The sequence below is a fragment of the Eucyclogobius newberryi genome, unplaced genomic scaffold (assembly GCF_026437365.1).
Source record: "Eucyclogobius newberryi isolate DKJ021-1_F unplaced genomic scaffold, fEucNew1.0.hap1 SCAF_15, whole genome shotgun sequence".
Lineage (NCBI taxonomy): Eukaryota > Metazoa > Chordata > Actinopteri > Gobiiformes > Gobiidae > Eucyclogobius > Eucyclogobius newberryi.
In genome coordinates this window covers 29,161,906-29,175,019 of record NW_027315779.1, presented here as the reverse complement: position 1 = coordinate 29,175,019, position 13,114 = coordinate 29,161,906, and the positions used below count along the sequence as shown (strand labels likewise).

General features: G+C 42.5%; 1 pseudogene; it reads left to right on the top strand.

Moving 5' to 3' along the window:
• The first annotated feature begins 728 nt into the window (after positions 1–728).
• On the top strand, positions 729–1,692 carry LOC140360250 (uncharacterized; annotated as a pseudogene).
• The last annotated feature ends 11,422 nt before the right edge of the window (positions 1,693–13,114 follow it).

Sequence of the window (13,114 nt, the reverse complement as noted above, 5' to 3'; positions counted from 1 at the left end):
ACACATCCCTTCATCTCTCCTTTCTCCATTCCCAGTATGATCGTCTCCAGTGCCCCGCCCTATGACGCAGCCACTACTAGGCCTACAGCCCCAAGCACCACAGCATCGCAGGCGTTTCATGGTCCAGGGCCACCGTATTCATTTTTGTCGCTCGTGCATTCTCCCTAGCCATCGGTAACCCTCCGACCCAGCCAGCTTCCTCCATTAACAGGCCTTTCGATCTCTCCTTCTCTTCACCAGCAAATCTTCGCCAGTAAATACGTCAATCTAGTTCAGCTAATTCAACCATCTCTCTTCAATCTCAATCAGTCGTGGGAACTGCAAAATAGTCAGGGTCAAACTTCCTTCATGTGCCAGATCACGCCCTCACACTCCAGGGACCTCACCCCCACCAAATTTGCTCACGTCTTCTCCCTCTTTCGCGATACGATCTGCTCTCTATTTCCCAACCGCAGGGCTGAATTAGACGACTATCTGGCACTCTGGTTCGGGGAAACCGGCTTCTTTACTTATCAAGTGTTATTCGCCACCCAAGCTACGGGCAGACTCCAGCAATACAACCTCAACACTGGGGAGCGCTAGATACCAGGCTTTATTGCAGGGTGTCCGTCACTCGCAACTCCCTCTTATGCAATCTCTGTGGCCCCTTCCATCCTGCTGCACTCTGTTGGGGGGCTCTGCCACGGAACAATCGTACCCCCCAAAAAAATAGACTCGCCTCAGCCGCCATGTTTCTCATTCGCCTGGCGGAACGTAGAGCCTGGCTGTCCAAAGCCGACATCACCAATGCCTTCAAGGTCTTACCCATTTGCCCTTTCATCTTCTGCGTCTTCTTTGAAGGATTGTACTACTTGGCAGTGCGACTCACTTTCGGCAGTCGCAGCAGCCCCAAGATCTTTGACTCTCCAACAGAGGCCTTGTACTGGATTCTCGTCAACAATTTCTTGGTCGTGACCCTCGAGTCATCGCCCCCTCGCTCAGGGCTGTCCATTCTCATCGACGCCTTCTCCAATCTCGCCGTCCCCCTGTTAAAAGAGAAGACCCTCGGCCCCTGCACATCGATCGAATTTCTCGGTATCACGCTCGATTCCGTCTCGTTTCTAGCGTCCCTTCCAACTGAGAAGGTTCAGCGCATTTACCTTCTTCTCTCAATCTTCATATAGGCCATGACGTGCACCAAAAGGCAACTCCTTGTGCTTCTCGGTCATCTCAACTACGCCATCCGCATCACTTCCCAAGGAAGGCCCTTCTTGTCAGGCCTCCTCGCCTAAGCCGCTTCAGTTACTTCACTTCACAACAATGTGGCTCTCAACTCTGCGTGCAGGACAGAAATGTGACTGTGTAAGCATTTTCTGGATTCTTGGAATAGCGTTCCTTCTTTTACTATGACTTCTTGTCCCTCCTCGAGGACATTCAGTCATCACCTAGGCAGCCCCTTCCATCGGGTTCAGGGGCTTCTACCAAGGGAGGTGGTTCGCTTCCACACAGCCCTCCGAACTTCTCATGCTCGAGCATTCCTCTTCCGCCTTGTCTGAACTTTACCCCATCGTAATAGCAGCTATTCTTTGGGGGCATGAGTGGTCAAGGAGGTGCGTTCTCATTCACTCTCTCACTTCGATTTTCAGAAATTCACCAAACTCCGACATCTACCCCCTCCCGGTTCCTCCATTTTCAGCAACAGTCTTCAACTAGGCCACATTTTTTACTGTGTTACCGCAAAGAGCCACATCATACACATGAACATTACCCCATCTCTTCCTCTTACACACACACCTCTGCTCAGCCAAATTATTATTATTATTATTAACAATATCATGTCACACTGTTACGCCCAGATAGCAACTTCAGCGGCAATGACGAGGACAGAGCAGAGCTGAGACGATTTTAGATGGTGCAGATCCACATGCATTCTATTTACAGTGATTTACAAACAAAAAAGGATTTAAAACACAGCAACATGTTCACACATGAGCAACTGCCACCAGGCACCTTTCATAGGCCACTGGGTTGAATGGACCCTCCTACTCAGAGGACCAGGTAAGTTACAATCTTTCTAAAACAGCACAGATAAAAGCATATACATACTTCAATTTAATAAAAAAAAAAAAATCTTTATTTAATTTACTGTGCACCATTTCAACCTTATCATATATTTTAAAATAGTCAATTCCCTAAAACACCCCTCCTATTTTTCCACAATGTTCTGCCCCAGAACCTTCTTAAGGTGCACCGGCTCCCTGGGAACTCTTTTGTCCAGCGCACCTAAAATGGCTGACACATCAGGTAAGGTAAAATTTCATTTTGATAAACTAAACAGTTACATATATTCTCTCTTCTGTTGCAGGTCAAGTCACACAACAACCCTCTCAATAAATCCTTTAAAACACCCACTTGTTTCCTTTGATTCTCTTCTTAAGCCTATGTAATGGTCAGCTACATTACACACACACACAACCATGATAATGACAGAAATGGACTCCTACAGTACTAAGACCACAAGCCAGTCATTTTCAACAACGAACATTGTGTTCACTGTTTCACACTCAACTCTCAGTTCAACAAAGTCCAAAATCAAAAATCATTTACATACCATATTGAAGTTCAATATTGCTGGTTTTCTTTTAGATGAGGGCCGTCTTCCCGTATTTTGGACGGGGTATTTTGAAATGTGGACGGGCATTTTCGAGTGCAAGGACAGGGTCATTTTTATTAATAAATCTCAGAAAAAAGGGAATATTATCATTAAATCGGGCCGGGAAGCGTTTGATTAAAGTCCTCCTCGCCCGCGCCATGACAGTTTACTGTTTACAAGTGAAAATTTGCATGCTGCGCGCTGATTGGTCGACAAAGTTTGTGTGCTTGGCTCTGATTGGCTGCCGAGCCGTGGTCCGGAGAATGCTGTAGCTCCACTTCCTTGTGGTTGAGCAGCGCACATGCGGCTGTGGCGAGACCCGTCACCCCAGTTCAGCAACTATACTTCCTGTTCCGGTGGAATTTCGCCGTGTGTGTTGGCCCAGCGGTTAGCAACACGGCTTTGCATGCAGAGGTTCCTGAGATTGACACCCGACACGAATGCTTAATCTTGTTTTTTTGCCCCCTCGTCTCCTAACTACATAGTAAAGAGGACTAGAGAGGAATGCTGCCAAAACCCCTGAACTAATTTGTTATTGAAATAAATGGGAACATTTATTTGTTGTTTTTGTTTTTATTACTGGAACGACCATCTGAGACGGAACCCCCATCCTGAGTCTCAACATCAAGCCTCATCACTCTCCCATCACCCAGCGCTCTTGCCTCCCAAGAAGGAGATCATGGGTTCGATTCCCGGACCAGGCCAACATCACATGATCTCTCTGGGTGGAGTCTGCATGTTCTCCCCATGTTACCGTGGGTTCTCTCCGGGTTCTCCGGCTCCTCCCACCGTCCAAAGACATGCATGTGTTAGGTAAAAATTGGTGACTCTAAATTGGCCCTAGTGAATGAATGTGAGAGTGAACTGTCTGTAATGTCTATGTCTCTGTGTTGGCCCTGCGACAAGTTGGCCACTGTCCAGGATGTACCCCGCCTAAGGCCCGAAGTCACTGGGATAGGCTCCAGTCACCCGCGACCCCAAAAGGGAACAAGCAGTAGAAAATGGATGGATGGATGGATATCTTTGTTGTGGCGTGAGCCTTGATGGTGAATTGCTTTTTATGAAGGTAGCAATGATTATTTCCAGTAAAGATTCACAAATTATTATTTTTTCTTTTTACATGTAAAAAACTAATTTATGTAAAATAAATAAAATACTACTACTAATAATAATGAAATAATAACAATAATTAAATACATTTAATCCCGTATTTTGGAACATTCCAAGCAAAGCAATATCTTTAGACAAGCAGATTTAAGCAGAAAAGTGACATTATTCGACCTTTAATGGGTGACATTTTTTATATAGATATATTTCATCCGTTGGAACACCAATAGTTCTGCATTGTTCTCGTCGGCTAGTTTTAGCTGCCAGAGAAACAAGGCAAGGACAAACGATCTCTCATGAAGCAATCAATCCCCGCTCCGCAATGATGAATGCCCCCGTGTTCAAACTATGACACCTTTTGGTGCATCGACGGCAAACCGCTTACAAATAGTGATCTGCTCCATGTAATGTGGTTGTTTATTTATTATTCATGCCATTTCATTTTGTTGGCATGAATTTCATTTTGTTAGCCCTGAACTAGCCCAACTCTAAATCTAACGTCCCATATAAATCCACCTGTAAACCTAGAAAGGTTCACAGCTGTTGATCAAGCAGAGATAACTTCAGCCATTATGTCCTCTAAAAGCTCAACTTGTGTCCTAGACCCCATTCCAAGCAGACTCCTCAAAGACATTCTTCCCCTAATTATAGACCCTATTCTTAATATAATAAATACTTCACTCGAAAGTGGCTATGTTCCACAGTCCTTCAAACATGCAGTCATTAAACCTCTTCTGAAAAAGCCTAATCTAGATCCCGACCTATTGGTAAACTACAGACCTATTTCAAATCTTCCCTTCGTCTCTAAAATCCTTGAAAAAGTTGTAGTAAAACAGCTTTGTCGCCACCTGCAGGACAATAACTTATTTGAAGTTTTCCAGTCAGGGTTCAGAGCCCACCACAGCACTGAAACTGCACTAGTTAAAGTCACAAATGATTTGTTATTAGCCGCTGACGATGGACTGGTCTCAATCCTGGTTCTGTTGGACCTCAGCGCAGCGTTTGACACCATTGACCACAACATTCTACTGCAGAGGTTAGAATGTGATGTAGGTGTTGGAGGAACAGCCCTCAGCTGGTTTAAATCCTATCTATCTGATAGGTTCCAATTTGTTAATGTAAACCAGAGCTCCTCACCAAGCTCTAAAGTAATTTACGGTGTGCCACAGGGTTCGGTACTCGGTCCAATTCTGTTTACTCTTTATATGCTGCCATTAGGCAACATTATCAGAAAGCATGACATTAACTTCCACTGCTATGCAGACGACACTCAGCTGTATTTATCAATGAAACCTGATCAGAGCGATCAAGTAGACAGACTTAGTACTTGTGTGAAGGAGATAAAAACCTGGATGACACTAAACTACCTGCTTCTTAACCCTGAAAAAACCGAGGTCATTGTGCTTGGCCCTAAGCATCTACGAGACGCTCTATCTGAGCAGATAGTCACACTGGACAATGTCAGTGTAGCCTCCAGTTCTACTGTAAGAAACCTTGGAGTCTTATTTGACCAGGAGCTCTCATTTAAAGCTCATATAAATCAAGCTTGTAAAACAGCCTATTTCCATTTGCGCAACATCGCCAAAATCAGAAGAATCCTGCCTAAAAGTGATGCCGAAAAACTTATCCATGCATTTGTAACGACTAGATTAGACTACTGTAACTCCCTGCTTGCAGCGTGTCCTAAAAGCTCCATAAAAAGCTTTCAACTGGTTCAAAATGCAGCAGCAAGATTACTAACAGGAACAAAAAGAAGAGAGCACATTACGCCGGCGCTGAAGTCTCTTCACTGGCTCCCCGTCGAGTCTAGAATCAAATTCAAAATTCTACTCTTGACCTACAAAGCCATAAATGACATGGCCCCATCCTACCTCAAAGATGCTATAGAACCATATCATCCAAACAGAGCTCTTCGCTCTCAGAATGCTGGCCTTCTGGTGGTGCCAAGAGTCTCTAAAAGTACTGTAGGAGGTAGAGCGTTTAGCTACCAAGCTCCTGTGTTATGGAATCAGCTCCCGACCCATGTTAAATATGCTGACACAGTCTCTTCATTTAAGTCCAGGCTTAAAACGTTCCTCTTCGAAATCGCTTATGGTCAGAGTAGTTAGGAACAGAAAGATAAACCCACAGCTTCAGCTACGCTGCCCTAGGAGTAACTATGCTGGGGGAAGTATGACAGCTTGAGCACTATCCTCTTCTTCTTCTGACTACTTATGCTATCAAACAATATTTATTTTTTGATTCCACTTGCAAACTGTTCACCGCCTTCTTTTCTTTCTCTCACTCCTGAGGACCTGTGGACCCAGATGCCCCTCCCCTGGTGAAGTGGTCCCTGCCCTGTGTGGACGGTCCCTCATCTGCCTGAAGAGTGGCTCCAGTTCGCCTCAGTCGGTCCCTCATCTGCCTGAAGAGTGGGTCCAGCTCGCCTCCGACGGTCCCTCATCTGCCTGAAGAGTGGGTCCAGCTCAACTCCGACGGTCCCTCTTCTGCCTGAAGAGTGGGTCCAGCTCGACTCAGACGGTCCCTCTTCTGCCTGAAGAGTGGGTCCAGCTCGACTCCGACGGTCCCTCTTCTGCCTGAAGAGTGGGTCCAGCTCCAGTCTCCTTGTGTCCGTCTGTCCGTCTGTGAGAGTCGGATCTCTCCTTCACTGGAACTCCTCCAGGTTTCTAAGTTTTTTTCCCAAAGAGGTTTTTTTTGTAGTTTTTCCTGGCCGAGAAGGAGAGTCTAAGGACAGAGGACCCTGGGACATCGTCCCTCGCCACCACAGACATTGTCTGACTTCATCGCCACCACAGACATTGTTGATTCATTTCTCCCTGTGGCCCTCAGAGGCAACTGTTGTTGTGATTTTGGGCCTTACAAAAATAAATTGATTTGATTTGATTTCACAAAAAAACATTGTATCATATGTGACTGACCGTGGCTAAACCAGTTACATGTCTACCCGGAGACATTTTGGGTTATTCACAGATTCTGAAAGTGTTAATTCAAAGCTTTCCAAGGATGTCTCACTCATGTAGATCTGATAATATTTGAGTAAGTTGTGGTCATTTGAATGTATACAACTCTCAAACCCATTCACTGAGAAAACGGGGCTCAAAGTTTCTCACCTGAGTGAGCCCAGAATCACAGAGGGGCTCATTTGCATCTCATTGAGATAAGCCCTCCCCCCTGTCACACTGACACCACCTCCCCCTACAGCTGTCACTGAAGACTCAAGAGGAGTGTTGTTATTGATGGTAACTGGACTTGAATCAGAATTAGAAGTTACTATATTAAAATGGAAATACTTGGATTACAAAAGGCCCTGAATAGAATCAAAGAATCAGAATCAGAAAATAGGGTTCATTGCATTTGTCGATAAACAAACCAACAATGGTGCACTGAATGATTCAACACAAACAACAAAAGATAAGATAAGATAGCCTTTAATGTTACAACGCAGTAGATACAGGGGGAAAGGACAGATAACTTATAGGAAGTTTAAAAAACACTCTTAATAGAAGAACTCTTATAAACAGATGCCAGGGCCAGGTATACGAACTGCAACGGGTCCATGGCTTTGAATATATGAGATAATAGATATGATATGTACACCACCAGAGTCCAATTACATCAGAGATCACATCCTCATCCTCTTCTTCGTCTGTGCACTCTTCTGTGCTGTGACTCTCGGCTCTTGGCATCAAAACTGACTTTTACAGAAAGTTAAATTCATCAGGAGCCAAGCCTGTGGTGCTGTCTGTCTTACCTGTCTACTGTGAACAGTTTGTACCAAAGACTGTTACGCTTGACTTGCCCAAACCAATGATTTCCCTCTTCAGAGAGACTCATGTTGATAAGTCTTAACAGAACTTGTGGAGGAGGCAAATTCAAAAATCAACAATTCTCAGGTTGGTTACAACTTTATTGTCATTGTTCATTGAATAATTGTATTGTTAAATACTTCCCAACCTGTTTTGACAAATAAAATACGAATGAATTTATCAACATTTCAGATAAGTGCCATAGAACAAATGACCACACAGCAATCGACCACAAATTCTTGGTTCCTGTATCGGGCTGGTCGCATTACAGCTAGCGAGCATCTCGTACAAAGTTGGCCAATCCTTCGAACTCGCTGATTAAGAGAGTTTGCTACCCAGAGCTATTCAAATTAACAACAGACGTACAACAGGTCTGATAAATTTTAACTTTTATCGATCTTTTAGAATCTGTAGATTGTAAGAAAAAAAATTCTATAATATCTTTGTAGATATGGATGCACTCATGAATGTGACGTGCAAAAAGAATATGAAACCATTGCTACTACAAAAGCATCAAAGTAACAGAGAGTGGATTTTGATCCACAAGGAGTACCCATACATTGGAGCCTCACCTGATGGATTGGTGGTTTGTGACAGCTGTGGTGAAGGTCTGGTTGAAGTCAAACGCTCTTTCTGCCACAAAGACTCAACCATTGAAAGTGCAGTGCACGATAGAAGTTTCTGCATTGAGTCAGTTTAAAGCAGATCACACGTACATGTATCAGATACAGGAAATACTGTGACCTGTGTATGTGGACAAGTAAAGAAATGATGATCCAGCGGATTACCCCGGACACAACATTCTTCCAGGATATTTTGGAGAAGGTCATCAGCTTCCACAAAAAAATTATATTATCCTTCCAGAGCTACTTAGCAAATGCTACACCAATAAGAAGACCAAATGTTGACGTCAAGAACAGGATATGCTATTCACAAAAAGAGGATAGGAACAAAACGCACATACACCGTACCGGCATTGAGTGCAAGATCAAGACTTTCCACAAAGAAAGCTGTGGTCTCAAGAAAATGCTGCGGTCTCAAGAATAAATCTAAAAAGGGCTGGCTTTGTCAGTATTGTAGGACACTTTTAAAAAGATCCAAATGTAGCACCAAATGAGAAGTACATGTGTGAATGAAAATGCATAAATACATGTGAAAAATGTTTATTAAACAATGTTGTTGTCATTCAAATTCATGCAGGGCTCATATTTTTTAAATCAGAGGGTATGATGGAAGGACAAGCATCACAAATGGCACACGCAATGGTGACAATCTTATCTAGACATGTAGTTTCATTATTATCGGTCTGAATAATGGTAATTGGAATGACGGAGAACTTTAGCCTAACCATTCCAATAACCCTCTCTACATGGATTCTAACATTGGCTATCTTCCGGATCTCCAAGACATCCACGGCATCCAGCTGAGACTTTCCTCTAGTAAATGCTGGAATGTGTAAGGTAGCATATCGAAGGGCAATAGAATAGGCAATGTCAAAACCACGATCTGCAAGCACAATGTCACCCATTTCAAGCTTATCCAGGTAACCAGAATGATCAGTAACAAATTTATCAGAGGTCCTACCACCCCAACTCTTTGATATGAATGATATGTGTCCCTGTGGCCAGTTTTGTGCCTGAACGCGTTCATTGAACGAAAGTCAATCAAAACAAAAAGCAGCAAGGAGTCGCCCTAAGACCAGTTACATGAGTTTTATGATAAGGTCGGTGAGGATGGGAACGATCAAACATTTCTGTGCAAACTTTGCCCACCGGCTTTCAAAAACAAAATCTGCACTTCAGTCACGTCCTCGGCAAACCTGAAACGGCACATTGAACTGAAGTACCCGGTTAGCCTATCAAGGTATGTGCAAGCAAATAAAAAAAACAAAAAACAGTCAAGACAGATCCTCGACCCAAATCCCATTAACTGCATACAGTAACGGCCTTGTTGTCATCTCCCAGCCGCATCTGGACAACTTGGTGGTGCAGTATATTGTTGGAGACTTGCAGCCTTTGAGGAAAGTGGAAAGCCCAGCTTTCATAAACTTAATTAAGGGATTCAGCCATCCAAAAAAGTGCCATCGAGAAAGAAAGTACAAACACTGTTAAACAAGAAACATAAGGAAAACATGTGTGAACTTAAGATGCTGGTTGGGTAAGGATTCAAATTTGAATATGAAGATGAAATCATAGTTTCAGCATTTAACTAATAAAATAATTGCTGCCTGTGGTTCTATATGGGCTGTGGAAATAATTTAGAAAAATTATAGCTCGGACCATATTGGAAAAAAAGAACTGAACTAGTTCATTTTAAAATTTGTGAACTATGAACTTAACAAGTTCATGTAGAAAGTGAACTTTCCCAACACTGCTTGTGGCGTGATACTAATTAGGTATTTGACGGTATTATGAGACTTGTACTGAGAGTAGGTTTGAGCACGAGCTTGCAGGTCTGGCACTGAACAATTCAAAACATCAATAATGGATGTACAATTCTTAAATTTCCCATAAAAACAAGCAGATAGAGATTTCAAAATTACAAACTTATCAGGCCAAAACACAAGAGCAGGTACAGCACACTTATACATAAGTTCAATATTTTCCTGAAATATCCGAGAAACAGTTGCACTGCTCAGTTTGAAAATGCATCCAAAAAAGTCATTATTCACAAAGAACTTAATCTTCAAAAGAGTCAATATAAACTGCTGGAACTTGGACACCTTTCTCTCAGTCATGTGTGGTTTCACAAGCTCAAATATTGCCATGAGCACCACCAGATTGGGCAGTCCAGTAACGTTATTTACCTTTGTGCTGTTTTCATTTCACTCAGCTTTCTTCTCAGTTCAAGATTTTTGGTCCTGAGCATCTGGCATTCCTTTTCGATTGATGATATGTCATCCATAGTGAGCATGGTTTGAGTGCCCATTTTAAAAGGAGCAGCAACACTGGGGCCCGCATCCTCATCTACCAGTCAGATGTCCTCGCAGATGCTCTTTTCTTCACAAGCCTCTTCCCCGGAATCCACCAATCCATCTGTTTGCACTGGAATCTTTTGTGTGAAGTTTTCCAGTCTTTTCTTTTTTAGTTTTTGGCGTCTCAAATTTCTCTGCCATTTCTCTCCTTGCTCGTTTGACTGGCGATTTGATGAATGAGAAGAGTGAGGGCACATAATCTGGATTCAATGGGTTGTCGTCTTTCTTCCCTAAAATACAAAAATAAGGAAATCTTGAATATGAGAAAAGTAACTTCTTCAACTTAAATCTTAAATGTTGTAACTGTGGATTAACCCAATTGCGAATAAATAAGTAGTAGCGACGTATCAACGTAGCTACCTGGTAGCAACGTAGTTGGCAATAAACACTGAAAAATTTAACACCAAACACCTAAATCATACAAATAGTAACTTACTAGATATGAAATGACTACTACATAGTCTGTGGTGATCGTTTGGTTCCCAGTTCGAATGTTTTATCGCAGCTGTCCATCGTGCGCTTCTTTCCGGGTTTCTCGGTATCCAATAGAACTTCAGATCTCTCCATTTATCTTCCCGATTGCTGCAACCAACTCCCACACATACATTCACCATTTTGATTATAGTAAAGCGTCCGATATCGAGCCTCTTCGAGCCGTGTTTCGTCGTAAATCGAAGCAGAAAGATGGCTGTATTGAATTGGCTTGTTGTGGTAAACACGCACTGCAGACAGACAATATGGCGGAACAAGCCTGGGGGACGGTCATGTGATGTCACGTGAATGAGCTCTATTGCCCACCTCTTTACAAAATGGGGGCCGAAGAAATTTTACTCCACATGGAAAACAGGGGTTAGTGCCGCTTTAAGATGTCAAATACTGTACCTGTCGTAATAGACTGCTGATGTTTGGAACACCCCTGTTTTTTTTAAACGTGTTTCAGTGCTCAATAGTCGCGCTGGGTCTATTCTCCACACCTGAGTAATATGATCCACTGCAACAGCTGTAGTGATGTCAGATTTCTGAATGTGGCCGCAGACAGAGGCACTAAAGAAATATCAGTTTATTATTACAATCTCTGAGACAGGCGTTTGTGTCGAGTCGGATTCATTGTTATGAAGGTAAAAACCAACAAAAAAACCTACAAAAAAGATTTGCACAAGGCTGTCCTCATCACAAAGAATATCAAACATTGTTATACATAAAACTTCTACCTGGCTCAAAATACAAATTGCCTTCTTCCATTTTACGCACCACATTTGAAAATAATAATTATAGGCAAGTCTCATTTTCCCAGTCACAGTCCAGCAGTACGCAATATTTGTTTTTGAACACATTGATGTTTGAAATAGAAATTAAGCTAAATGTAGCATAAAATAGCTTTTTCAAAGTAACAGTGATGAAATGCCATGGCTCTATTGATGTTTTAAACTGAAAATGTGGATTATTTAAACTGCTGCATCTGTTATGGCTCTGACCTTTAACTGTAATTGCTCTACAAGACAACATTACAGCACTATCACAAGGCGGGCATGTAATATACAGAGTGCAGCGGTGGGAAGATTTGGGAATGATAGTTTTGCAGATCGAAATGTCAGTTACTGTGGCTCGTTTCTGATGGAAAGCGGTCGTCAGTGTAAACAAAAGCAGACAGGATCTAAATGCTTGGATGAGAGGGTCAGAGGGGCCGACAGGAGCTGACGGGAGCAGGCTGAGGACCGCTGACACCACTGGACAAACACAATGGACCTGTCCCCAATGTTGGAACCATGAGCGAATTAACTAGGGCTGCAACTATAGATTATTTTCTTATTGAATAATTGAACTTACCACTATAGTTAAACCAAGATCAACAAAAGAGTATTTTCTGGGCCATTAGCTAAAATGGCCCAGGGGAGACGATGATGTGCAGGTCTGATGGTTAAGTCAGGACAGACAATATACTTTTACTGCTTTAAAACTATTAAATGAGACCCGCTGTCAGTGAAAGAGACAGGGAGAGTGGGGGCTACCAAGAGGAGGGTGGACCTGCAGTACAGTTTGAAGCCAGCGGGTTCAAAATAATAATACTAACAGCGCCAATATTGTGTAAGTGGATGAACATACAACAGCAGCAGGTCGGCCTCAGACACTTGGTTCTCATCATGAAATCAAACAAAATCAAAACAACAGTAACAGCTAGCAAGTTAACTTGAGTTCCTTGGAGGGATTAGGTAGTCTTATTTAATTTATATACAGTCTATTGAATGAATTTTTATGCATACAAGGTTCATAATTGAGCGTAGCAGTAGGTTATTTTTGTCTTTTATCACAGTGATCGATATTTTAATATGGTTTTATTATATTTTCATGATATAAACGGAAAATTGGTTAGTATAAAATATTTAATTGCCCTTTTGCAATCCATTTGTAATATTCATGACATTTTCCACACAATTTTGTTCATGTTCAAAATGTACGTGTGATACTGAAATGTGGCTTGTGAATTTATTCTTTTGTTTGTTTGTTTTTTTTTGAGGGATATTACAATTCGATATTGACATTCCCTACCTTCAGAGAAGACTGTACTTCCTCAGGAGTGTGTGTCGTCTGCTGAGA